The following is a 13,457-nucleotide window of genomic DNA, read 5'->3' as shown; positions in this document are numbered from 1 at the left end:
ATATTTGATTTTTAACAAAATTTCATGTTTTAATTCAGTTCATTTTTTTGTAATTTACCTATTTGAATAGTCTTATGTGAGCTGCCATTTTCCACATAATGTTTTTTTTTTCTTTTTAGCTGTTCTGGGACAAAGTCTTCAAGGTTGGCTAGATCTGTCAAGATGAATAGAGATTCCTCTTTCTTTTTTTTCCTGAGGACAAAGCTTTTATTTAGTGTTTTAGACTGGATTGGGTAATCTGCTTCTGTTTTGTATGTGAGGGAGTGAACACATGCAAAGAAAGAGTTCAAAGTCTTACACATGAATGGTCATACGGTCGCTGTCCAAAAATAAAACTGTCCACGGTGTTATCTTCATAGAAGCATATTCCTCACTGTTTAAAATATCAAAAGAGATGTTACATAAAAGCAGAACAAATAATAAATGAATATAAATCTTAACATTGACTGTCATCAGTTAGGCTGTCTTTGCTTACTGCCAAATACCTGAAAACTGTTATTGCAATGCTCTGAACAGTGTGAACTAAGAAACAATACCAAGCATGTGTAGCATGTGGATAATTAACACCAACATTAGCAGTTAATTTTCACATAACTCATATTAATTTTAAGCTCACTTCAAAATCAGTCATGTGAGCGGGTTGCAAGATTTCATAGGGTTTGATTATGAGAATTACGGGAATATGGGTACTAATAGTATGAAACTTTTGGGAGTTAATAAAATACAGTACTTCAAAATATTTTCCTCTGTAACAAATAGGCATTTGCATTACATAGCATAGTACCAAAACGGTTTAGAACTGCACCATCAGATGCAAATGTACCTTTGTAATAGGTCATAAGTTGCTGTCTAGCCAGTGCCATTTTCTTGATAACTTAGCCTGAAGGCCCACCATCCACCGACAGCGTAACATTTCTGACATGAACACCACGCCCCCACCACACAAACGTGCACACAAACACACACACACACGGTTAAAATGAAAAATATGCCTTGTGTGCTTGTAACCCTAAGGGGAGGTGACATCAGTAACTGCTGTTTAGCCTGCAGCAAAATTCATCTGACCAGGCAGCGTTGATTATAATGATATCCGAGTCACAGCAACAATATAATGGGGTGAGGGGACTTTACATCCCTCAGCAGCTGCTTCTTCACCTGATCACATGACTTCTCAAAACTTGAGTACAGCATGCTCTTGTCATGTTCTTCATCACAATATCCTTTAAACTCCGGTGAGAAGTAGGTCCATTCAGATTTCAAAACTAACTCTTCTGCTTCAGACATTTGAAAAACTAAATAAATAAATCAGCCTAGAAGATATTGCCATATAAAACAGTACTACATAGAACTCCAAAAAACACAGCCTACAAATGCCATTAAAATTAGTAAATTGACATAAAAGGTGGACCATTAGTTAAGGTGACAAAAGAAACACATGGCATGCTGAGAATAAGGGCTACATTGCCAGTTATTTCCAAACGCTCCTTCTGACATCTATGTCTGTGAAAGGTTCTGCATATGCTTTAATGCATACATTACACCAGTCTTTGATAATTGCCAGAATAAATAGAAATGGTAATTATGAGCTATTAAATTCTCACATAAAGAAAAGAAAGTTAAAAACTACAACTTTCTATTAATTCAGAATTTATTTTTCCATCAGATTTCTAAATGTACTCATCATGGGATACATCCTTTAGCTTTTGAATCCCCCCAACTCTAAGGTGACATACCTGCTAATTTCAGGGATGCTCTGGAAGTATGCCTGAAAACCCAGGGGCTTAGCATCATGTACAATCGTTAGGACCACTGGTATGGCTGTTCATGCTGCATTTTATTCGGACGATGTATGACTTATACTTTGTCTAGCATCATTGTGGTTATCACTGTAACCAGCCGTTAATAATCCACTACTGTACTTTTTATTTTTACTTTTTTTATGTCCAGCAGTGGTGCTGATGCTGTTTAGATCAATTAACTTTTCCTAACCTAGAAATAGTAACTTATAATGAATTGGAGAATGGGTATCACCATAAATGTGAATATTTGTCCACATCCCCATGAACAAGATAAACAGCTAGTAGGCTCAGGACTGAATTCGCCTTTCTCAATAACAGGCATCAGAAGTTAACTTTCTTCAAAAAACGTATATTACATTTATGTAGACATTTACTGTATGTACATTTATATGTATGTAACAGTGTGCAATGAGTACATCAGGCAAATTGATTTGTATTTTTTACTAATTAAAATGAAGTTTTATATTATATTCATTGCTGTTAATTATGGTGCGAGAGAGTGGCAATGAGCTGCATGTTGATTAGACATCTAAGTAAGAATTTCACTGTACTCTGTACATGTGACAATATAACTATTAGTACTAATACAAATACATGTTGCACAGCTATTTTATATCTCAATGTTATTGCATTATATTAGCTTTGCTCAAATGATTATCAATGATTTATGCCCAAAAATGTTTTCTTCTTCCTATTACTTTATCATTCTTATGGTTGCTATAATGTATACAACTTTGACCATCTGGCCAATGCTCTGAAAGGGTTTACTAGGAGCTATACAGGAATAACTTTAATTGAATTTAATATTTCCACCCAACATACAAAGGGCCAATTTGGAATCATTAATCAACTTATCCAGCACCTCTTTGGGGATATTGGAGGAAAATCAATATACCAGTCAAAATACCTGAGGAAGCTGGTGCATTGTGGGTATAACTGTCCCCACACAAAGGTACCTTTGCCAATTATAAACATCCACAAATGCATGTTTTGTTTTAAATATGGCAGGAGGTTTAGAAATCCTGTGTCTGTTAAAAACAAATATAAGTTTCAGGTTAGGGGGGTTAGATATTTCAAGGAAAGGTTGTTATAATTACTAATCACGGTGCTGGAGAGTGGCAATGTGTTTCATGTTAATTGGCACATTCGAATCAGAAATCCACAGTACTCTGTGCACATGATGATAACTACCACATAAACTTATAAGGGGGACCTGGTGCTCATATTGATGTAACAGAGTCTAAGGCAGAAAACAGTGCTAGAATGGGCCCACTCACACACACTGGGCTAATATGAAATCAAAAATCAACCTAACTTGCACATCTTTGGAGATGTTCAAGGAAAACCCACACAGGCACAGGGAGAATCTACAAAATTCTCAGACATGACATACAGTAGCACTAGATTTGAAGCCAGGGCAATAGTACTAACCACTGTGCCACTGAGCCTCCATACATCATTCTCAGCATATTAAACTTTGTGTCCTTGTGTTTGCAAGTTTAAGATGAAATTAAATTGCATCACCTACCAGTATCGCCACTTGGTTTGCCAGGCTAAATCAATCAATCAGTTAATCCTTGTTTCATAAAGAAAAATAATACCACTGGTCTGCATCAAAATCCCCCCTAGCACAAAAAAAAATGTGTACAGTATAGATTTAGGTATGCTGAGTCACTGTTTCCTCAAGATATCAGACTGAGAGAAAAAAATACTGTATTTTTTAAAAATAAGTTATGTTTATTTTAGGGTATAAAGTAATATTTTGAGCTGAAGAAGGCAGTCTTCCTTGTTCGTAACATTTAGTTGAGATGAAAATTACCCAAAATCAAGTATATGCTGCACATTTTTTGCTCTTGATCAGTATTTTTTTCTCTGCCCTTATTTCTTTAAATTAGCCAGGAATTTATATTAAGGAGGTATAAAAGATGCCTCTTTATTGTCCAGAAGACAGAACGTTGTTGTTTAAATGATTTTTACATGCAAGTTCAGGTTGATCCATCTATTGTCTTGATCAGGTGAAAGGTAAGCAAAATGGTAAAAGATTCATACCCTTCCTTTATTAAGAAGAAAAACACGTTTGCCACATTTTTCTTGAGAATACAATGATGGAAAACTATGAGAAACTAGTTGAGGAGCTTCTCCCTTCACATATAGCACATTGATGCAATATGTCTTTAAAAATCTGTACACTTTCATTTGGATTTTTCCCTGAGAAGAAGTGAGTGATCTCTGGTGAACATGCTGAGAGGTTCCACCAGAATATCACTCAAACGGATAGAGGTTATAGTGGAAACTGGAGAGTCTAAGTTGGCAGACATTTGTTGGTTATTCCACCATGAAACATCCATCCAACCATCCATACATTATCCATCCATCCATCCATTATCTAACCCGCAATATCCTAACACAGGGTCATGGGGGTTTGCTGGAGCCAATCCCAGCCAACACAGGGCGCAAGGCAGGAACAAATCCCGGACAGGGCGCCAGCCCACCGCAGACCATGAAACATCTTCTGAGTATTAAAAAATGAAAAAAAAAATAACAAGTGACTACTTTTTATAAATAATTATTATTTTAAAGCAATTATATGTGCAATGTATTTCAAGTCTAAATAATTATTTTTAAAAATACATTACTTTTTTCTCTTAGTTTTTTTTTTATTATTTTAAACCCTCATCTCTCAAAACTGAATATGACGGAGCAATCCTGATTTAGATTCAACAACATAATATTTTTAATCAGAGACGCTTAACATTTAATATATGTGATATATATGGTAAGTCCTGGAGGAACAACTGGCTAAGGGACTTGCACTGTGAGTTAGATAATTGCATGTCCATATCTTCTTTAATAGCTAATGGACACCATTTCCTGAAAGGCTGAAGACTTGGATACATCTTCCAATGTTGTCACCTCAAGTATAACCTGTCATTGTTGTCAAATACGAAGACATGTTATATGGAAATCTGTAGGATTTTTGTTGTACTGCATTTGGACTTTAACTGTCCAATACAAAGCCAGTCATAATGACACATATAATCTAAACTCTTTTCAACTTATTTAATAAGGAAACATATATAAACTGGAAAACAGTTCCGATTCCTCACGGATTCATACACTTCGACATTCAAATCCTGTGTACTGTCAATGTGGAATTTGCATGGTTCCTCTGTCAAACTTCTGAAACGTGTTTGTTAAGCTAAATGGCGATTCAAAATCAGTCCTTGTTGACAGCGTTCTCTGCCTCTACGCACTATACCATCCAGGGTTGGTTCCTGCTTTACACCTAATGCTGGTTGTGTAGGTTTCAGCATTCCACGGCCCAACATTAAATAAACGGACTCTGGAATAGAACTGGGACATTGTTAGACCCACTTGACGCTTCTAAACGAGCACCTAAAGACAGAGATTTAAGCAGGACATTAATAAGAAATAAATCTCACAAAACACGTGCGGACTCGAAGCTTCAGTAAAACTCGACATAAAATGTCACATTTAATATCATAATCACCTAATCTTGCAGAAATCACAACTATACACATTTTCATTCAACCCATTTTTCAAACAAGGCTGTAAACGTGCAGACAACTACTAAATGTAGCAGCTTACGGACTCTGCAATCAGACTTTTCTGTTGCATGCGGCTCAGCGCTGCCCTTGACGGAGCAACGCCGGACTGCTCCACAGGGGGAAAAGTACTTCTTAGGGAGTAGACCTGCCATTCCTTCTCTTATTCCACTTTGTTTCTAAATCCGATTCCCAAATGTGCAGTAACTGAAAAGGGGTAGCAGCACGCTGTTATCTTCATGTGCGTTAAGTCAAGACGGAAACAAAAGGCTAGAACCGTTTACAGCTAGATGACATTCACGTCTCCGGATCGCCCATGCGGAGGTAGCGCAGACTCAGCATATACCGGCCATCTGAGCACGACTTGCATCTTTCTTGATTTTCCCCTCTCTCTCTCTCTCGGTGAAAACAAACGGTCCGTCGAGCCTGGCAGAGTTAACTTTGCCAACACTCACACTCATCCCCGCCCCCTGGGCACTCCACCCCGCCCCCCGGTGTCTTTCTCGTAGCGGCCGCCTCTGTAATAATCCCAAAAGAGAGAGCCGATCTTTACTAAAAGACAGAGTATCTGTAGGGGGCGAGGCTGGTCCATGTGGGTTTGTGCCATTGGTTTGTAGGATGAGACCCCGCCTTGTAAAAACACACACACACACACACACACATACACACACTCACACGTACAGACCCTACCTCTCAATCCGCAAAGAAAAGAGAGCTTCTTAAACCAAATACCACAACTAGAGTGACTGGGGGACACTCACAAATTGCATTTATCCTACCGATGTCTTTAAGCGAGTAAAGAGAGAGAGGGGGAGAGAGAGTGAGTGAGTGAGAAACAGAGAGGAGCTCCCGTTTTGTTCCTACATCGGAAATTGCTTTCCAGCCGACAGTTAAGGCTTGGAGGATTAAGTTCTTTTTTTCAGAATTTTTAAGGTGGATCAGATATCCTGGAAAGAAGATCATTTAGAGGCGATATTAATAAACACGTAGACAGACATATAACACAAAAGAAATGAGGATGGAGGTCTTTTTGGGTGCGTGATCCCGTTGCACTGGCTTGCACAGTACGTCCAGCACGGAGGTAAGGGCCAGACTGTTGAGATATCTGTATATATAAATATATATATTGTTCGCATTACGCGATGAGTTTCTGACTTGAAGCGTGGCTTCGCGTTTAGGTAACTACAAATGTCCATGTGTTTCTGCTTCACTGCGCCACACAACGAAGGGAACTGTTCAGATTGAAGGCATCCTTCAACTCCACCAGACACAGTCGGACGCTCTTCCCTCACTCCTGTATTTATTTATTCCTTTTAATCAGTTTTTCGGTGGCTCAGTCAGTACCTGTATCAAGGCATGACATTTTTTGAATTGCTTTTTGCAAGAAATAAAAACAAGCAAGAAAACTAACTAGCATGTAGACATCTGCTAAAAACAATAATCGGTACCAGAGCGTAGGTAAATGCAGCTGTAGAGACTGAACAACAACCCCCCCCACCCGTTTCATTACGCCTGAAGTGATACCATTAGAAATATTATGCTAAAAACGGGGGCTAAAGATGATTAAAATGAACAGAAGGTTTCTAGACAAGCCTTTTGCAAAACCATGACAATCCGTGGTCGAGGCTGTATTATCGGATGCCAAGACCACCGTAAAAGCGAACGATCAGTGGTTCATGGAGATTTTTTTTTTTACTTAGTTGTGGTAGTTTAACGGATAGAGAGCGAAAGCGGGAGGGAGAGCGTGGATATGAGAGAGAGAGAAAGAGGGAGGGAGAGGGAGAAAGAGGGATGAGTTGGGGGCAGCTTGGAAATCTTTTGTTTTGCCGAGGTCCTGCATTGTTGACTTTAGTGTTCAATGTGATGGACAACATCTGCTCACATATTAGCCAGGTTTGCCGCCGTTTGTAGATCTTCCAAATAATGGATGAACTATAACACCTACTGTATAAAGCTCCTCCAAAGTCTGAAAAAATGCAGTATTGTTATCACAACAATATGATTTTTTGTTATAAACTTTGACTATCGCGATTTAGTTACGGCTGCAGCTTCCAGATACCAGACATCCAAACGTCCCAAACGTCTTGACGTTTTTAGCAGCGTACAACTTTTTTCCTAAAGATCAATTATGACATAAGCAAAAGTGAACTGAGCTTGTTTTAAAATTATCCTTGCGTTTGTAGATCGTGTTATTATATTATCACACATAAAATTCTGCACATGTCTCCTTCCGTAGTGTTTGGCATTGCTTTTATTCGCTTGTGTTTTCCTCTGAGCTATTATTTAAGCAGCAGGGCCTCTGTGAAGATATAACCGTGCACATGATTAATTGGGTTACTGTGACGTCGCAGTTATTTTGTCAATGAACCATCGTAAATAGCGGTTTCAAGCGCTTAATAATCATTATTGAGGCTTTCAGTTTTGCAATAGTTTATTCTCCAATGACCACTTTTGTCGAAATTTGGAATTGGTACTTGATATTAAATTGTAGTCTTTTAACCGGTATTCACATTCTATAAAAACAGCAGTCTTTCCAAGCCAGATTAAGTTTTATTACTGTATTGTACTATTTGAAAGCATTCTGTAAACCCTCACTGAATTAAAGTATTTGATTACAAGATTGTATTATTAATAAGAAATCTGGTCAACGATTGTCCTCCATTACTGTAATGTGTCATTAATGAGAATTTACCTCTCACAATCAGTTATAATAACACGTTTCACAGCAAGATCTTCAGTGTTAAATGAACTCTTACTGTGATCAGTTAACCCTTAACATGGTATATATGGGGACATTGCCTTCCAATATGCACTTTCAAGTGTTGATTTAACACTCGTGATTCTTAGTGTGAATACTATAATGAATACTTGATTACAGCAATGTGTTCAGTATGAATTCTGCAAATGTCATTGAATCAAAGCATTGCTTATTTTATTCATAAACTTCGGCCAAACGTAATGGAATTTAAGTCACTCGTTTCAGTAACATGTTTTATGAAAAAAACTGAAAAACCTAGGCATGTCGTTACGTTATTCATAAGTATTCGTTAAACTTGACAGACATTATGCATGTCATTCCATCCATACATCACACTGAACCCGCTTAATCCCTTATTAAGAAATAGTTTTACAGACCTTTCAGAATTTAAGCATTTGATTACCATAACGTTATAAGTAATAAGAATTCTGTACACTCTACTCTTAAAGTGTATTTATATATTATATAGTAGTATAATATACATATATATAAGTTAACTGCAGAACATAAAAGTTTTAAGGTACTTTTGTATATGTCAGCAAGGTTTTTCTGGGCAGATGCCCTTCATCGTTTAACATAACCCGTTTAAAATTGTGAATAATGCAGTTCATTTAACTATGAAATATGAACAAGGTATACAATTGTACGATCTTAAAAACTGTAACGGTGCGGGGATGTATTAAGTAAAATGTCGCCGCGCCATTTCTCTAAAACGACTTACCTTTTTTTCATGTTCTGCCTTTCATGTAGTACTTTGTTTTGAAGGACTGTGACATTAGTGCAGCTCTTTGCGTGTTTTGATAACGCCTTGTAAGCCTTTATGTATTTTCAAGTGAGCACTACTTTTAAGCCCCGCGTAATAAAATACCTGGGCGATTACCGTAACGTAGTAATTTAAAAGATGTTAACTAAACCCTGTAATTGTTTTTGCGGCTATGCGTATACTTACACATATGCGAATCCCTTCACCAAGAGTATTTAAAAGCTATACATTTTGCATTCATATAATACCATAATTTATAAATTACAATAAGCTCCCCAACCAACCATTCAGCCCCCGTTATTTGGAATGTTCCCTTTTATTTTTTACCTCACATGCGGGTTTAAAAACACATACAAGTGTACGTATCGTCAAAGGACCACTTTTAATGTAAGTCAGCCCCTGCTCGTCCCCAACCCATCCCTGCACCCGCGTCTAGGTACTCACACGGACACTTTACATAGACGCGTTTCACTGTGATGTGAATTTCGGAGCTTCTGGTAAATCCCCGTTATTTTTATCGTAAGCATTCTTCATTTTTTTCTCTATTGTAAGCACGCTGTTACAACCAAATGATTCCCTTATTATACTTTTTCCCGTTATCAGCAATACACTGCTCACCCGGCTTTTGGTTTCTGTGCCCCCTAACAGTTATTATACACCCTTTTTTGTGGATGTTTGGTAGGTTTTCCTGGCTGTGCGTTTGTGTCTTTCAGAAAGCCGCCGAGCAGTGAGGCCCCGTGCACCTCAGAGCTGAAGGACTTTTGTTTTTCTGGAGTCGCTCCAGCCACAATACAGGATGCGTCCTGCGGAACATACCCTAACACGGTCGCAATATACCGTTCAGGTTTTCCATGAAGTGTTTTTGCACCTCCTCTGCTAAATACGTTCTGGAGATTTGTGTGTTTTTGGATCTCGCTGAGCATTAGCAGCGAGAAGCGGGCGGCTTGTATGACATGCTAGTGACCCCTGGAGTTCGCCAGCTCTCAGGTCTTCCGCGGAAGCGTCACCGCTGGGGATGGCGAAGGAAGGACGCTCTGGCTGAGCATTTGTTATCGTAACAGCCCCCTCTGCTGCGAAGTGAACCGACAGTCCTGGGGGCGCAGCATTACTTCAGGGCAGCGGTAATGTCGTCCCAGGACCGCACACAGAGCCCCATGTGTTTCTGCAAATCGATCGCGTAATACGAGGAGCACAATGGCTTTTTGTCGCTCTTTTCTGTAGTGGGAGTGATTTGGCGGCATTCGAAATTGAGGCGGAGAGCAAGAGGTGGGGGGGGGGGGGGGATTGGCGGGTAAAGTTGGTGAGGTTCTGGTGACATCTTTCTGGAGCTCTCTGTAAAAAAAAAATAGCGGGGAAGGATTTGTTAAAAATAACGGCAGCGTATGGAGTACATTATGAATGTGCAGAAGAGTATGGCTGCGCGTTTTCGGTGTTTAAATCGATTTCACGACAAACCGTGCGCAATTGAAAACTCCGTGATTTGCGGGAGATGGACATTTTACATCATTTTGGCAAGAAAAAAAGTCATAATCGTATGAACCATTTTTGATACCTTGTGTATAGACTTTTGCAGTCATTTGGGATAGCACCGTAGTTGTGTTCTGTGTGATATTCAAGATATTTTGAAAATGTTAATCTGTGCTCCCCGGCTGCTGAAGTCTGAATTTTCATATAATTATTACACATTTTTACAATGAAGTGATAGAGTGACGCAGTGGGTAGCCAGCTGCATGTTCAAATCATAACCCCATCATCCTCTGTGTGGACTCCCTGTGTTTATCATCAACTCAGTTGTGTGTATCTTAGGTTCCCTTGACCTGTCTGATTGATTGTTTGTTTGTGAGTGAATGTACTCTTTATTGGATATAGGACTGGTTACTGCTTTATGCCTGATGCTCCTAGTTTTGGTTTTATCGCCTAGTGAAACTAAAATTAAGTGAGTCATAAGATACATATATGCTGAAAATGTCTTTCCTTCTACTCAGAAATGTGCATTTCATTTCTTTTTCTTATAGGAGGCTGATTTCTCTTTAAAGACCTTTTTACTTTTTATATAAAGTAATACATATTTACATGTAAAACTGTTTTATTTTCTGTCATTCATAGGATGTGAAATTGTAATGAATATTACTTAACATTCTCTGGATTTTATTTTTAGTACTGTGTAAACTGATTTTATATTCTTTGGTAATTAATACAAGTTATTCTTACATACTGCATATGATTTTTAACCATTTGTTCCTCCTTTCCCATATTTCATAAATCATCTCTGCAGCAAATCTTATTTATGAATTGCAGATTTTTTCAAAGGTTTTTCATGTCGAATGTTTTACCACTGATTAATGTTGGAACACACAACTTCAAGTACAATTCACATAAAATTCCCAATGTATACCTTGTGGTTTGAAATATGCATCATTTGCAGAGATGAAAATAATAATTCCTGATTTCTCACTCTACACCATATTATAACAAAAAATGTCATGTTGATGCACTTTAATATTGTGTGCATAAAGAGCTGAGTTTTTGCCTCACAGATCAATAATTTTATATGAATACCCTTGGGATCTTTAACATTCTTTCATCAGAAGTGATGAGCAATTTTATGGTGTGAGGTAGCATTTAAGTTTATGTGGAGTCTGCTTCTTGAATGTTTCATACAATTGCAACATATACAGTGGTGTGAAAAACTATTTGCCCCCTTCCTGATTTCTTATTCTTCTGCATGTTTGTCACACAAAATGTTTCTGATCATCAAACACATTTAACCATTAGTCAAATATAACATAAGTAAACACAAAATGCAGTTTGTAAATGGTGGTTTTTATTATTTAGGGAGAAAAAAAAATCCAAACCTACATGGCCCTGTGTGAAAAAGTAATTGCCCCCTGAACCTAATAACTGGTTGGGCCACCCTTAGCAGCAAGAACTGCAATCAAGTGTTTGCGATAACTTGCAATGAGTCTTTTACAGCGCTCTGGAGGAATTTTGGCCAACTCATCTTTGCAAAATTGTTGTAATTCAGCTTTATTTGAGGGTTTTCTAGCATGAACCGCCTTTTTAAGGTCATGCCATAGCATCTCAATTGGATTCAGGTCAGGACTTTGACTAGGCCACACCAAAGTCTTCATTTTGTTTTTCTTCAGCCATTCAGAGGTGGATTTGCTGGTGTGTTTTGGGTCATTGTCCTGTTGCAGCACCCAAGATCGCTTCAGCTTGAGTTGACGAACAGATGGCCGGACATTCTCCTTCAGGATTTTTTGGTAGACAGTAGAATTCATGGTTCCATCTATCACAGCAAGCCTTCCAGGTCCTGAAGCAGCAAAACAACCCCAGACCATCACACTACCACCACCATATTTTACTGTTTGTATGATGTTCTTTTTCTGAAATGCTGTGTTCCTTTTACGCCAGATGTAACGGGACATTTGCCTTCCAAAAAGTTCAACTTTTGGCTCATCAGTCCACAAGGTATTTTCCCCAAAAGTCTTGGCAATCATTGAGATGTTCCTTAGCAAAATTGAGACGAGCCCTAATGTTCTTTTTGCTTAACAGTGGTTTGCGTCTTGGAAATCTGCCATGCAGGCCGTTTTTGCCCAGTCTCTTTCTTATGGTGGAGTCGTGAACACTGACCTTAATTGAGGCAAGTGAGGCCCTGCAGTTCTTTAGACGTTGTCCCTGGGGTCTTTTGTGACCTCCTCGGATGAGTCGTCTCTGCGCTCTTGGGGTAATTTTGGTCGGCCGGTCACTCCTGGGAAGGTTCCACCACTGTTCCATGTTTTTGCCATTTGTGGATAATGGCTCTCACTGTGGTTCGCTGGAGTCCCAAAGCTTTAGAAATGGCTTTATAACCTTTACCAGACTGATAGATCTCAATTACTTCTGTTCTCATTTGTTCCTGAATTTCTTTGGATCTTGGCATGATGTCTACTTCTCTGTGTCAGGCAGCTCCTATTTAAGTGATTTCTTGATTGAAACAGGTGTGGCAGTAATCAGGCCTGGGGGTGGCTACGGAAATTGAACTCAGGTGTGATACACCACAGTTAGGTTATTTTTTAACAAGGGGGCAATTACTTTTTCACACAGGGCCATGTAGGTTTGGATTTTTTTTCTCCCTAAATAATAAAAACCATCATTTAAAAACTGCATTTTGCGTTTACTTGTGTTATATTTGACTAATGGTTAAATGTGTTTGATGATCAGAAACATTTTGTGTGACAAACATGCAAAAGAATAAGAAATCAGGAAGGGGGCAAATAGTTTTTCACACCACTGTAAGTGCATTATTTCAGCCTTTGTGTGTACAAAGACTAGTATTTTGTTAAAGTCCTTTACACCCCATTAACACAAGAATGTAAAATTCAATCAGGTGCTGTCACATAATCCTTGATTTGTACATTTTGCTGTTAGAAAGTATAAAAATATGCTATATTTATACTTGATGGGGAAATATCCTTCCTTGTTTAAACAAACAGTTTGGCTATGAAGACCTCAATTTTCACTTTGATGTTATCTTTGAGCATCCTCTTGTTTTTCAGTGCAGCTGTCTAAGAAGCAAAATGATGGGAGAT

The 13,457-nt window shown here is 38.4% G+C and overlaps 1 protein-coding gene and 1 long non-coding RNA gene across 6 annotated transcripts in view; one reads left to right on the top strand and one right to left on the bottom strand.

Annotated features, from left to right (window-relative positions):
* Window positions 1–242: 242 nt before the first annotated feature.
* Window positions 243–5,806, bottom strand: LOC127526698 (uncharacterized). The gene is made up of 2 exons (XR_007934125.1): window positions 5,353–5,806; window positions 243–369 (listed from the first exon to the last, which is right to left on the bottom strand). It is a non-coding gene; the product is annotated as an uncharacterized LOC127526698 (long non-coding RNA).
* A 210-nt stretch (window positions 5,807–6,016) lies between these two features.
* ctbp2a (C-terminal binding protein 2a) overlaps window positions 6,017–13,457 on the top strand; it is a 416,986-nt gene continuing 409,545 nt past the window's right edge. For 4 of the 5 annotated variants that reach the window (XM_028795274.2, XM_051922846.1, XM_028795272.2 and 1 more), the window contains exon 1: window positions 6,017–6,446. The gene's annotated coding sequence lies outside the window, so the exon portion shown is untranslated. The remainder of the gene's footprint in view (window positions 6,447–13,457) is intronic. The other variant, XM_028795276.2, reaches the window with a different exon arrangement.

The sequence above is a fragment of the Erpetoichthys calabaricus genome, chromosome 2 (genome assembly GCF_900747795.2).
Source record: "Erpetoichthys calabaricus chromosome 2, fErpCal1.3, whole genome shotgun sequence".
In the NCBI taxonomy this organism is placed as follows: Eukaryota; Metazoa; Chordata; class Cladistia; order Polypteriformes; family Polypteridae; genus Erpetoichthys; species Erpetoichthys calabaricus.
This window is presented reverse-complemented; position numbering and strand designations above follow the sequence as displayed.